At 45.0% G+C, this 13,311-nt stretch overlaps 1 long non-coding RNA gene across 2 annotated transcripts in view; it reads left to right on the top strand.

Annotated features, from left to right (window-relative positions):
• The window catches only part of LOC129620192 (uncharacterized), an 87,696-nt gene extending 75,144 nt beyond the window's left edge, over positions 1 to 12,552 (top strand). For both annotated transcript variants that reach the window (XR_008698429.1, XR_008698430.1), the window contains exons 3-4: positions 6,001 to 6,198; positions 11,796 to 12,552. This is a non-coding gene — a long non-coding RNA (uncharacterized LOC129620192). The remainder of the gene's footprint in view (positions 1 to 6,000; positions 6,199 to 11,795) is intronic.
• The last annotated feature ends 759 nt before the right edge of the window (positions 12,553 to 13,311 follow it).

The raw sequence follows: 13,311 nt of genomic DNA, 5'->3' as shown, positions 1-13,311 counted from the left end.
ACGTTTGCTTTCCTTCTTTTGATGCTGCTCCCTAATTTTTATTTAAGGAAAGCACCCACTCCCTGCTCTCAGTCTGCAGGGATGGGAAGGGATCTGCTCACCTTACACCCCTGGCTTTTGGCCATCGGCAAATCCTCCCTTCTTCATGGTGATTGTCCAGGATTGACACGCCTAAATGAGCCAGTGAGAGTCAGGCCCCGAACTTGTGTTGCCACTTCTGGGGTGAAAGGAGGGTGAATTCTTGAGCTACTGGCTGACGTCTTGCCACAAGGGAGGAGCCAGCTGGGGAAAAACACAAACTCAGAGGAGAACTCAGCTGGAAAGAGACCATGGCTGTAGCCCTGCCTGCACCCGACTTTCCAGTCTTTCCCTTTTTATGTTTCAAGCCTGTTTGAGTTGGAGTTTCTATCACTTAAACATAAAAGGGTTCTGCATGTTAGTGTTGTCAAGCGGGATAAAATACTTTAGAAAGCAATATTTGAAATAAAGTGATAGATTAATATTCCTACATGGCTTTGTAAAAAAGGAATTAACGATTCTTTGTGTCCTCATCATAGAGCCCATGTCACCTTTGGAAGGTAGGGTGATATCGTAGTTAATGGGAAAGAGCGGAATGTGGTCTTCCATCTTAGAGGCATCTGATTTTAATTCTGGTGGAAATAAGAAAGTCTATATTTGCATGTTATAGGTGCCAGTCATGTTAGATCTGTATCCTAAACTATAATATGTTATGTACCAGTCTCTGCACTGGCCTCAATCCTGAATTAGAAACTGTTGGTGTAGGTGTTGGGCTGAGGTGGTCCAGAAGAAGCATAAACCCACAGTTTTGGAAGAGGGTGTATTAGTTCCCAATACCTGTGTAACCAAGGAGCAACAAGCTTAGTACATTTATCATTGGATAGTTTTCATCAGTCAGGATCTGGGCACAGCTTAACTGGGTCCTCTGCTTGGGGTCTCATAAGGCAGCAGTCATAATATAGGTGAGGCCCGTTTCTATCTGGAACTTGAGAGTCCTCATTCAAGTTCACGTGGTAGTTAGCAGAATTCAGTTGCTGTTGGTGTGGGTCCCGTTTTCTGTCAGTTGGTGACACCGTCCGCTCCTTCCTAGGTGCTCTGACAACATGGAAGCGTGCTTCCTCAAGGCCAGCCTGCAGTCCTTATTGCTGCTGCAGCAAAGTACCACAGAGGTAGTGGCTTAAAGCAACACCAGTGTATTGCTTTATGCTTGCCGCTCTGCAGAGGTCTGGGCACAGTCGGAATCAACTGGTTTCTCTACTTTGGGTCCCACAAGATGTGATCACAAGGGCTGTGATCCTTTCTGGAGGTTTTGGGGAAGTAGCTCCTTCTAAGCTCACTCTGGTTGTTAGCAGGATCCAGTTCCTTGTGGTTGTAGGACTGTAGCCCATTTCCTTGCTGGCCGTCAACTGGGGGCCACCTTCGGCTCCTAGAGACCTTTCTCTGGTCCTTGCACTTGGCCCCTGCGTCTCAGAACCAGCAACAGTGCCTTGAATCCTTTGACTCTGGGAGCGTCTCTAGCTTCCTCTTGGCCGCATCTCACCTGCCTCTCTACTGCAGCACTTCTCTGACTCCTGCCAGAGAAATTTCTGTGTTTTTAATGGTTTATATGATGAGATTGAGCCCACTCACATAATCCAGGGTAATCTCCTTAGAAGTCTGTAATCTTAATCACATCTGCTGAGTCTCTTTTGTTACCCAATGAGTTCTGGAATTAGAGCATGGCCATCTTTGCTGGGGTAGGGGGGATCATTCTGCCTACCAAGCCAATGAAGAGAATCTCATTCCCTTGGCTAGAATGGAGGTAGGATGTGACATAATCACAGGAAGGACTATCCAGTCACTTCTGCTCTTCTCTGTGGGCCAGAAAGACATTCCAGGTTCCACCTGCACTCAAGGGAAGGGGACTACATGAGTCTGTGATCCACAGGGATCCCACCGTGGGGGTTAACTGAGACTGGGTGGCCTCATGGTTGTTGAACTAGGCGACCTTTCAGACCAGTGCTCCAGTGAGAAGGAGGCAGGCCCTCTTCCAGCCTTACCAGAATATTCTTTCCCCACCCAGGTCAGCTCTGGGCAGCGTTCTCTTTCCTGGGTCTTCCCTCTCTGATTTACTACTGTTTCTCCCCACCTATGTGAGTTTAGTTGGGAATTTTGAGGTTTCCTTTAGAGTGGCCTGGCCAGGCCTTACTTTTATACTTTAGATCTGCAGAATCTATTTCTCTGGGCTGAAAAGAGTGAGTCTAAGGTTTAGATGGGGAGTTATTTTGTGCCTGAGTGAGGGTTGTGCTGCAGGACATGTAGAGTGTCCCTTTGGGTCCACGTATAGGGTGGACTCTTGGACCCACCTGCCTATGGTACAGCCTGTGGAGTGAGGGGATGTGGGATAATGCAGGGAGAGTGGGGTGGTCCTTCCTACTCTGGGGGACATCCGAGGAGAGCATTTAAAACCATGCACACACTCTTGTTGGGAATGCAAATTAATGCAGACACTATGGAGAACAGTGTGGAGATTTCTTAAAAAACTAAGAATAAAACTACCGTGTGACCCAGCAATCCCACTACTGGGCGTATACCCTGAGAAAATCTTAATTGAAGAAGACAGATGTACCCCAGTGTTCACTGTAGCACAATTTACAATAGTGGGGACATGGAAGCAACCTAGATGTCCACTGATAGATGAATGGGTAAGGAAGTTGTAGTATATACATACAGTGAAATAATACTCAGTCATAAAAAGGAGCTCATTTAAATCATTCTAGTGAGGTGAATGAACCTAGAGCCTATTATACAGAATGAAGTAAGTCAGAAAGAGAAGAACAAATATTGTATATTAATGCATATATATGGAATCTAGAAAAATGGTACCAATGAACCTATCTGCAGGGCAGGAATAGAGATGCAGACAGAGACAACAGACTTGTGGGCACAGCAGAGGAGGGAGAGGGTGGGGGAAATGGACAGAGTAGCACTGAAACGTGTCGTCACCGTATGTGAAACAGACGACCAATGGGAAGTCGCCGTATAACACAGGGCGCTCAGCAGGGTGCTCTGTGACAGCCTGCGGGGGGGGGGGGGGGTTGTGGGGGAAGGCGCGGATGGGGAGGGAGGCTCAGGAGGGTGGGGATGCGTGTGTGCTTATGGCTGATTCACGTTGTTGTGTGGCAGAAGCCAACACAATATTGTAAAGCAATTATCCTCCAATTAAAAATAAGTTTGAAACACACACACACACACACACAGAAGTGTTGTGCCGAGAGCCCACTCTCCTTGGCCTCGTTCACCCTGGCTGCATTCTCAACCCTCTTCTTCCCGTTTCTCCAAAAATTATTTGCAAAAAGATATTCTTACTGACATTCCTAACCATTTACCAGGCATCAGAGATAGAGCCCCTCTTAGGGTGTGAGTGAGTCCCAGTCCTCCCGAGATAATGGCTTGGCTGTGGTCTCAGTTACTACAAACTGGGTGTCTTGTTAAGTAGAGGTTTATCACAATCACAACAAAAAAGAATACAGGATGCCATTAAATACCAGGGTACAAAACCATTTCTTGTATTTCTATTTTCCAATAAAACACAAATATGTTCCTCTCCCAAATAGTGATACTTCTTTTATATCTTTTCTGAAATACACTGTTTTGCATTTTGTCTTATCTAGAAAACAGCCAGTTTCTGTCTTCCCTGCCACCTGCCACATTCAGGCTCTTTGGGAGTTTTGAAATGTGTATGTGTGTGTGCATGCGCGTGTGCATGTATGTGTTTATGACTGGTTATCTTTGTGATAGGTGGGGGTCCAGAAGTTGACTGTCTTTAAATGAATTGAATAACACTAAAATATCGTCCCTACTCATTGTCGATTTTATGCTGAATGTTCTAAGCCGTGAAGTGGCAGCTGTTGTTTTGTGTTTCCACTGAATAGTGGATAGCTCAAATGTCTCCCCATCTTTAATAAGACCCAAGTCTACTCATCTACCATGTGTGGAAAGAGATGAGAAAAATACATACATGCCCTGTTGGTTCTGGGTATGCGTTTTGTCAGTGCCATGAACTTGCTGGGGATCAGTCTTAAATGTCCAGCTTAAGGTGAAACTCAAAGAGAAACTGTAAAATGGGATGTCATGCTCTTGGTCCAGTGGTTTTACAGGCGGATTAATTCTGAGATGTATTTAACTAGGCTGGAGTATCAGAGATTTTGATAGATAAGAATAAGAGCTCTAAAAGGATCCTCTGATAAATTAAGACTTATTTCACTGTCTTATCCTGGTCCTTTGACAAAGCCCTTTCATCCAAGTGTCTGGGCTTTCACCTTCATTCCTACATCATTCTTTAGACAGATTATCTTATATCATTTAACAGATCCCAAGCTCTGAGGCTCAGTGAGCTCTCTTCCCTTTTTTGACCTGATTTGTCCTCGTAGCCGCTGACTTGTTCCTCTTTCTTGCTGTGAAGACTGGCAGGTGGAAGAGAACCTCAGGTTAATGGTGACTTTTGCCCAAAGTCCCAAATGTTCCCAAGTGGAGATGGTGCAGAGAATGCAAAGTGATGGAAAAGGCAATGGCACCCCACTCCAGTACTCTTGCCTGAAGAGTCCCATGGACAGAGGAGCCTGGCAGGCTGCAGTCCATGGGGTCGCTAAGAGTCGGACACGACTGAGCGACTTCACTTTCACTTTTTACTTTCATGCATTGGAGAAGGAAATGGCAACCCACTCCAGTGTTCTTGCCTGGAGAATCCCAGGGACGGGGGAGCCTGGTGGGCTGCCGTCTATGGGGTCACACAGAGTCGGACACAACTGAAGCGACTTAGCAGCAGCAGCAGCCAAGGTTAAGTTTTTTTGTGTGTATGTGGTTGTATTATAGACATACAGTAAAGCAAAAAATATGGACCACTACTCAAGTATATAGTTTGAGCTTTTAAAAAAAGCGTATGTAAACACTCGTGTATCCATCATTTAGTGACGATATGATATAACATTTCCAATATCGCAGAAGTTTCCCTCATTCCCCTTCCCAATCTATACACACCCCCGTCTTTTCCCTGTTTTTAAAAAAAAAAAAAAAAAAAAAGAATGCAAAGTGAATGACGCCTTTGCTGTTCAGTTTCTATTAAGACCCGTTTTCTGACTTATTAGTAAATAGCCAGGTGCCCCCATAGCCGAGTGGAATGAATCTGAGGGGATGGGGGCTCCCCGGTGTGCCCAGCTGCCCTGTGCACGTTGCCTAATGTCCTGGACTCCACAGAACATTCAAAAAATTAACACGCTCACCAAATATGTTTTTCTTGCTCATTAACTCGATAAAGCCCACTGATTTTTTAGAATCACAGCAGCAAGTTGTAAATGATGTATGAAATGAAAAATCTTTTCTCGCCCAGTGAACAGGGAGAGAGAACTGAATGCGTTCTCACTGCGGCGCTTACAGTCACGTCTAAACGCAGAGATGGCCACGTACCAGCAGTGACCTCAGCAGACGTCTGGGGTGAGCACGTGTGAGCTCACTGTCAAACCCCTGTGTCCCCAGGAATTCCTCCTCCTCCACATGCTCAGTCGGAGCCCAAAGAGCATGTGGCTGAGAGAAACGCAGCAAGTGACCCAGCTGTCTGCGCTCTGGGGACAGCAGCGGCCTGGGTTCTGATTGGATGTCAGGACCACCCCTCGGGGGCCTCTGGTGTCCGAGGCGTGGTTTGCGTCCTGCAGTCGCAGTGGTGGTAATATGTTGTCCAGCTGCTGCTCTTCACTCGCTGGATAGACTAACACCTCTCTGCAAGCTCAAGCACCCAGCACTGGGCCAGGCATTGTGAAGGACAAAATAAACATAAAATAGAAAATTCCAGCTCCGCATTCAAACTGTCTGTAAGATGACAAAATGGGGAATTTACTAGACATTTCTCTCCCAAACAGAACACTTTTATTCACATTGTTGCCCTTGTGGTGGTGTCACAGTGATTCATAGAATGACCAACAGTGCCTTATATCTTATATCTTGTAGATCGTGTGCATTCGTTGTTTTGAGAAATGGGGAAAGACTGAAAAATGGAGGAAGACAGTTTTCAGTGGCTCTGTCTCATGGGGATGGACCCACATTAACCCAACTCAGGAAGGCTGACGGTGTAGACCAAAATGCTGATTTATTGTTTTGAAATGTGTTCGTGACCTGGGAAGGTGCATTATAATCAGAAGATTGCAGGTGAGCATGGACTCCTAACAAGGGGCTCTGAGAACCCACCCTAGTCATCTTTCTCAGAGAAGCTGGCCTGCCCCTGGGACGGCTGTTGGGCGTCTGGACCAGGCAGCTCTCCCCTCTCAGTCAAGTCGGGAGTCTCCTTCTTTTCCATCTTTCCATGACTGTCCATCCCTCCTGACTGATGTATTCTTTCTTTAGATATTTAACCTCATCAGCCAGTTGACAGTCATGTCCTACAAGCCTGCGGGTCTTTCTTTCTCTAGTTTTAGGAGACCCTGCATGTCTCTTTGGTCTGCAGATATCAATTTTATAGTTCAACCTCAAGAGGAAATGTTGTCTCCAAGTTTGTGAGCCCCCTTTTGTCCCTGTTACCTTCTTCTGTATGGTAATTATCATGACTCACCCACGACGCTATAGTAGAACAGACAACATCAAGTTTGGAAGTCTGGAAGTCTACCAGAAACCAATGCTACATCCCCACCATGAACACTAACTATGGATTTTAAGTTTGGCTTTGGTTTTGGGGTGAATTTCTGGGAGGTTATCTTTACCCATTTAATCCAGCTGCTTAAATGATAGCCATTCAGCAGCTTGGTGGTACATGAATGTAAATGTGTTAATGTCTTCTTGGGAGAAGACAGAAGGCATCCCCCAGAATGGCCGGGTCATGACCAAACTGTCTGATCGTCTGTCCGTCTTAATAGTCACTGTGTATTTCTATATCATTAGTTTCTCTCCTGGTGCTGCCCTGTCCCTCATGATTGAAAAGGTAGCTGAAATAACTGGATTGCCTTGCGTGGTCGATTTTGGGGGTTGTGTGTGTATATATACACACACATATTATACACACACATATATATATATATATATATTCTGACTCCTCTTAATAAAAAACTGCTGATAGTTCAAAAGCTTCCTATGCTTTCATCAATACAATGAATGTGTCCTGAAAAAGACAGTATTCTAAGATGAGAAGTACATCGTTGACATCAGTTGCTCCGTAAATGCCAGAAAGACATTCATCCTCGGGATTCAGTATAGCCACATTTGTAGAAGATAGAATTTCCACATTTCAATATTCACGGAAATTACTCCATTATTTTCCACCCCTCCCCTGCCCTACCCTAACAGCACTGCATTGGAGCCAATTCCATTTTGCATAAAGATGAGCAAATATCAGTCCGAATCCACACAGACGTTTACATAATTATGACTTAAGAAATATCATTTTTAAACAATGAGACTCTGGATAAAGCCTCAGGTGAAGTTATCTCAGAGGCCGTAGGAAGCATGCAGTTTTGAAACATTTGCACTGAGGATTTCACCCTGACAGATGAGGAGGTTTGGGGTGGGCAGAAGACCCAAGAAGGAGACAGATGTGCTGGCAGTGGCCGACAAGCTCCCTTCTCAAATTAAATGGTTGGTAGAAGGAGGTGGACCTCGCTTGGAATCCCTTTACAACCACAGAAAGAGTGGAAAGTGAGCATGGGCCATAGAGGCTTAAAGAATTTGGCAGAATGAATGTGAGATAAAAGTGATGTGTCTGCTCTAGAAACAGATCTCATCTCTGACCAGAGATTTATCCCTGCGAATGCTGGCTGTGTTTACATGCGTCCTGTCTCTGGGAATGCGCATGCTCTCAGTTTCATTTTTCCTCGTAAAGAAGTTCTGTGTGTAAAATGTCCTGGGAGTCACCTTCCATACACTTAATCTGCCTCAGTAGCCCGGGTCATTCCCAGAAAAGCACATTGGGTTTTGCTGTTTACATATCTTGACAAACTCAGCCTCTGAGGCAATGCATATCGAACCAGCTGTAAGGACATTAAAATGAAAAGCTAGCATCTTCCCTGTTCAGTGAAATATTCACTTCAAGGCACACTTACCACTCAGTCTGAATTTAAAAGACACTGCTCGAATGCAAGTTGGAGTTAGTTTGAAAGTTAGTTCACTGCAGAATGCCCTGCAATCAAAGGGGACATTGCCCCTTAAATTTTTAAAGTGTCAAACATGCACCCCACCCAGTAGGACTATATTGATGACAGAGGATAAAATACACATGCATATTTATGACACTTACCTAGGGTTTCTAGGAAGCCTTTCTTCCAGGAACTCAAAAGCTTCACTAGAATTACCTCGGGGACTTCTGATGCTGGGGGAGTCCCCCTAGACTGCCTGGTTCACCTCTTTGCCTCCAGGCAGCCTGATCTCGACAGGTTCCCGCCTCTCCTCCTGCAGTCTCTGGGGGAAGGGGACTCGCAACCTTTATGATAACCCATCTAATAATGAGATTCCTCTGTTACCCTTGAAGCACATTTGTTCTTCTTTCTTTAAAAGAGACTTTAATAGTCTGATCACAATTTATACACTCAGCCTGTTTTAAAGTCACCTTCTCAGCGTGCTTTTCTTAAATACTACAAGCCATTCTTTTCAGGTCTCACTTTTGGATTATCGAGTTGATTTCCTTGCTTTCTTTTCTTCCAGGTGGAGTGGGGCCCTGGGGAGTAAGCATTGGGTGTTTAAGGGAGAGGCGTCTGGGGTCAAATAGACATCAGTGTGAGTGTTTTGAGTGTCAACTCCAGTATTTACTGCCTGTGATTTGGAGCAAATTACTTGGCCTCTTAAAGCTTTGGTTTCTTCCTCTGTAAAATGAAGATAATATGGTTGTGACTCACTGAGTTGTCCTGAAGATTAAATGAGATGATAAAGAATTTATACCATGCTGGGCACAGAACTGTTTCTTCCAGTACATTATCTTCAGATTTGGTGTTCCTTATATTCCAAAGGAGATACGTCTTTGAGAAGCTGTGCAAGAGTTCCACTTTGAAAGTGGGGTAGGGGTTTGGGTCCTTTGTGGCCCACACCTGTTCTGTTTGGTCCTAATTTCTTTCCATGTGGTCACTGTTCTTCCCATGCCAGTTGTCAAATATTTAGAAATGAATGAATTCTGAGTTAAGCTGGGAGCTAGCTGAAAGGATATGCAGTCATCTTGAAGACATTATGCTAAGTGGAATGGATCAGAGACAAAAGGACAAGTACTCTGTAATTCCGCAGAGATGAGGTCCCTAAAGGAGTCAAGTTTATCAAGATAAAAAGTAGATAGCCCCAGCCGGATGTGTTGGGGGTGGGGAAGACATGAGGAGTTATTGTTCCATGGGTACAGAGTTTCGATTTGGAAAGATGAAAGACGTTCTGGAGACGGCTATATATATGCACAGCAGTGTGAATATTCTCAATGTACACTTTAAAATGGTAAATTTTATGTTATTCTATTTTATCACAATAAAAAAGAATATATAATGGATAATTTCATTTCTGCAAATAGGAACTCCTTTGATACTGCAAATGATCAGTTTTTTTTAGTTTTACCGAGGCACATTTTCACATATTAGGCTCTCAGTCAATCAACCAAAAATATATTCCCTGCTTGCTTGACCTCAGGGTGTGTCAGCGAATCACAGACGTGGTGAAACACAGCTCTCTTGTCAATACAGTTGGGGAAAAAGTGAGCACTCAGGCAAAGGGAGGGGAAAACAGAGGAAGTCTTGAAGAAATCAGTTCTGTGCTCCTGCTGATTCCTGAGAAAAGGCAGGGGAAAGAATGCGAGCTGGAGGCTGTGGAGGGTGGGAGAGAAAGTTGAAATAAGCAGACCCACCTTCTGGGCAGGAGAGAAGGGAGCCCCTCCAGGTGAGAGAGACGCCCGGCCCCACGCAGGCCCCGCTGTCTGAGGGCAGCTTCCAATCAAGGGGGTAAATGAGAGGCTTTCATGGGACCTGGGGAGGCAGGCAGAGAGGCCTTTAGAATGCAGTCAACAAGGAACCAGTGTCGAACTAGAGAAAATAAGCCCTGTTTCAGCAGGACTTGTCTGTGGGCGGAGGGGAGGGGGCGGAGTTCAGAGCGGCCTATCTTTTTTCTCTACACGGCTGCATTGTTTCTGAGGCCTTGTGCAATTCTTTTTGTCTCAAGGGCCCCCCTGCCCTGATTTGGATTTCTCTGTCTCCAAGAACCCGCTGAACGGATCTTAACTCTCCCCCCCAAACCACGTTTCCCTCCCCACTTCCCACTTTCTGTTTTGGCAACACGTTTCAGACACACACACTTGAAACACTAATATTGTCTTGGCCTCCTGCCTTTCGTTCAATCTGCATATTGTAGACATCAAATCATTCTGTTTTTTTTTTTTTGACAGAGGCCTGGTTACAAGGGTAGGTAGTCTAGTGTTATGGAAACGAAGGAGAATAAGAACTTAAAAGGAGCCAGAAGTTTTGGCAATGAGGTGATCAGCCGGCGACTCTCCTGACATTGTTTTCAGTGTAACATTAGGAGCGTGTGTGAGACCCTAGTGATGAAGCAGGGACTTGGTAGGCAAAACGTGGCTGAGGAGGGCATAGCACCTTGCCCAGCTTTATTTGGTTCAGGACTTGCGTTCATTTCAAGGGTAAAACACGCAAGAAGATTCTGCTGCTGCTAAGTCGCTTCAGTCGTGTCCGACTCTGTACGACCCCACAGACAGCAGCCTACCAGGCTCCCCGTCCCTGGGGTTCTCAAGGCAAGAACACTGGAGTGGGTTGCCATTTCCTTCTCCAATGCATGAAAGTGAAAAGTGAAAGTGAAGTCGCTCAGTTGTGTCTGACTCTTAGCGACCCCATGGACTGCAGCCTACTAGGCTCCTCCGTCCCTGGGATTTTCCAGGCAGGAGTACTGGAGTGGGGTGCCACTGCAAGAAGATTCTACTCGCCCAATAGCGCAGTCGAGCATCTGAGCCTCTTCCCTGTCTTCCTTCCGCATGCATTTCCTGGAGGGTGGTGGAGGGGTGGCGGTGGGGACTTACCTGCCCTCCTGTTCTGTCTGCAGTAAATGAACACTCACCTGAACTTCACTACCGCACGGAGGAATGGGGGCTTAATGTGTAGCAAGGACTTGGCATCACACATGGCGTAGATATAAAGAATATTGCAGTTTCCCCCTCCACGCTTCTTTTGTCCAGATTATTCATCTTTTTTTTTTTTTTAAACAAAAGCTTATTCTTAAATGTACAGTAGGTGCCAAGACAACACTGGATTCCAGGTATAGGTGGCAACGGATATCATGGCTGGGAATCCAGATGTTTGAACAGTAATGGAACTAAGGGTCATCATGGCCTCGGGCACAAGGAACAGCTTATTTTTGTCAGACTTCTTAATTCTACCCGTGGCCAGGGAGCCTTTCACCTGGGCCTTTGGTTTTAGCTCCTTGAGTGTCTGCTGCCCCTCCTTCTGTTTCCCCTTGAATGCCTTGTCTTCCTCGTCCATGTCCTTGGCCTGCTTCTTGAGCTGCTTCAGGGGCTTCTTCTGCCACCTTCCCGGCCCAACTTGGTGCCTGCTGCCCCTCCCCGGACCCCGCTGCAGGACTGTTCACCTTCTTGAATTAAATAATTTTTGAGTATTACTGAGTTTATTATAAGGTGTTTTTTTGTTTGTTTTTTTTTTTGTCTATTGTTGTCAAAACCACACCTATTAATGACCCAAGAAAGCGAAAGAAAAAAACCAAGAATTTGATTTTCTGGACAATGGAGTTTTCACTGCTGTCCAGAATATCCCTTTACACTTGGCTCTTCCGCTCAGGCTCTTGGGCTGCACAGCAGACAGAGCTGGAGACAGCAGCGCCTCGGCCAGCCCCCCGGGCCAGATCCCCCAGGAGATGCCGCGTCGCCTGCGCCTGCCTTCCGAACCCTGGCTGTGGGCTCATGGCCCCACACTTGCTGGGGCCTGTCACACTCGGATTCCTCCTTGACTTTTTCTGTAGAGGCTTCTCGTCACTCTGCTCTCCTGCCCTCTGGTGTGGGCCTCCCCAGAAGTCTCCATGGCTGGGCCCTGCCTCCTCATCTCTGGGTGGAAGGTGAAGCTTTGGATATGGTAACAGTCAGTGGTTCACAGATGTGACATCATTAAAAAATAAAAAGAAAAACAACATGAATCAGACCATGTAACTTACCCACTTAAAACTGTTCCCGGGGCTCTTACTCCTCCCTTCTGAAATCCTTTACTTTGGTCACTCCGACTTGCTTTCCACTTCCTAAGTCTGTCTGTCTGTTCTCTTTCACCACTGAGCCCTTGCAAGCAGCCATTCCACCCTCAATTTTTTGCCCTGGAGGGTCCCCGTAGCATGAAAGACATTCCCCAGGGGCCACACTGCAATCCAGGCTGGATGGAATATCGAAAGAAGCCAATGGCTATTCTAGAAGGACTGTGAACAGCAGTTTATGGGGAAGGGAGCAAAGTCAGGGATCAAGTATATGGTGGGGAACTTGGTCTCTCAGCAGAGGTATCTTACAGATAAGCGACAGGATCTTTTGTTTTTTAGTTGCAGCGTGCAGCAGTTAAATAAATAAAATATAAAAAAAAAAAAAGAAAAATGACAGTGATTGTTTCCAAAGTTTCCAGCATTTGATTGCAGAGCTCTGTGGTCACTGCTAAATTATTTCAAGGGGTTGGTGAATCCAAACACTGCCTATAGAATAAATGTTCCACATATAACTTTTTCATGTATATTTATATTGAAATGAATAAAATACAAATTTACTTTAAAGTATAACTGAGTTCACTGTTACTTAAAAAAAAATTGATGGTGTATTTTCTCTAATAGTACCTTCTAAAGGTATAATTTGAAGTCAGTGTGCTCAGATTTTCAAGAAATATAGGTGCGAATTCTAGCTTCACCATTGGATGATGTTTTTTAACCTTTTTAATCTCTGTTCCACCTATTGAATGGACTTTATAATTCCAGACTCATCATATTATTGTGAAGTTTCAATGCCATATTAAATACTGCAGTTTATAAATATGTTCCACAATACTTAATTGCAAGAAATGTGTGAGAATCCTTTCTTTTTTTTGAAAACCAGACAGTCAGCAGAAATCCCTGTCATCCACCAAAATGGTGTGCAAGTCAGTCATAGGATGCAGTGGTGATCTTGTTGCTAAATATTTAACAACCGGGATGCTGAATTTAGTTTGGACACAGGTATCAGCTGATAGTTTCAATTTTATTGCTCAGTCATATGGAAGTGATATAATAAAGCTGTGTTTTGGAACTTCATTAATTTGCAACATCAATAGATATAAGGATCTTCTTTACTGA

This window comes from Bubalus kerabau, chromosome 9 (genome assembly GCF_029407905.1).
Source record: "Bubalus kerabau isolate K-KA32 ecotype Philippines breed swamp buffalo chromosome 9, PCC_UOA_SB_1v2, whole genome shotgun sequence".
In the NCBI taxonomy this organism is placed as follows: Eukaryota; Metazoa; Chordata; class Mammalia; order Artiodactyla; family Bovidae; genus Bubalus; species Bubalus kerabau.
This window is presented reverse-complemented; position numbering and strand designations above follow the sequence as displayed.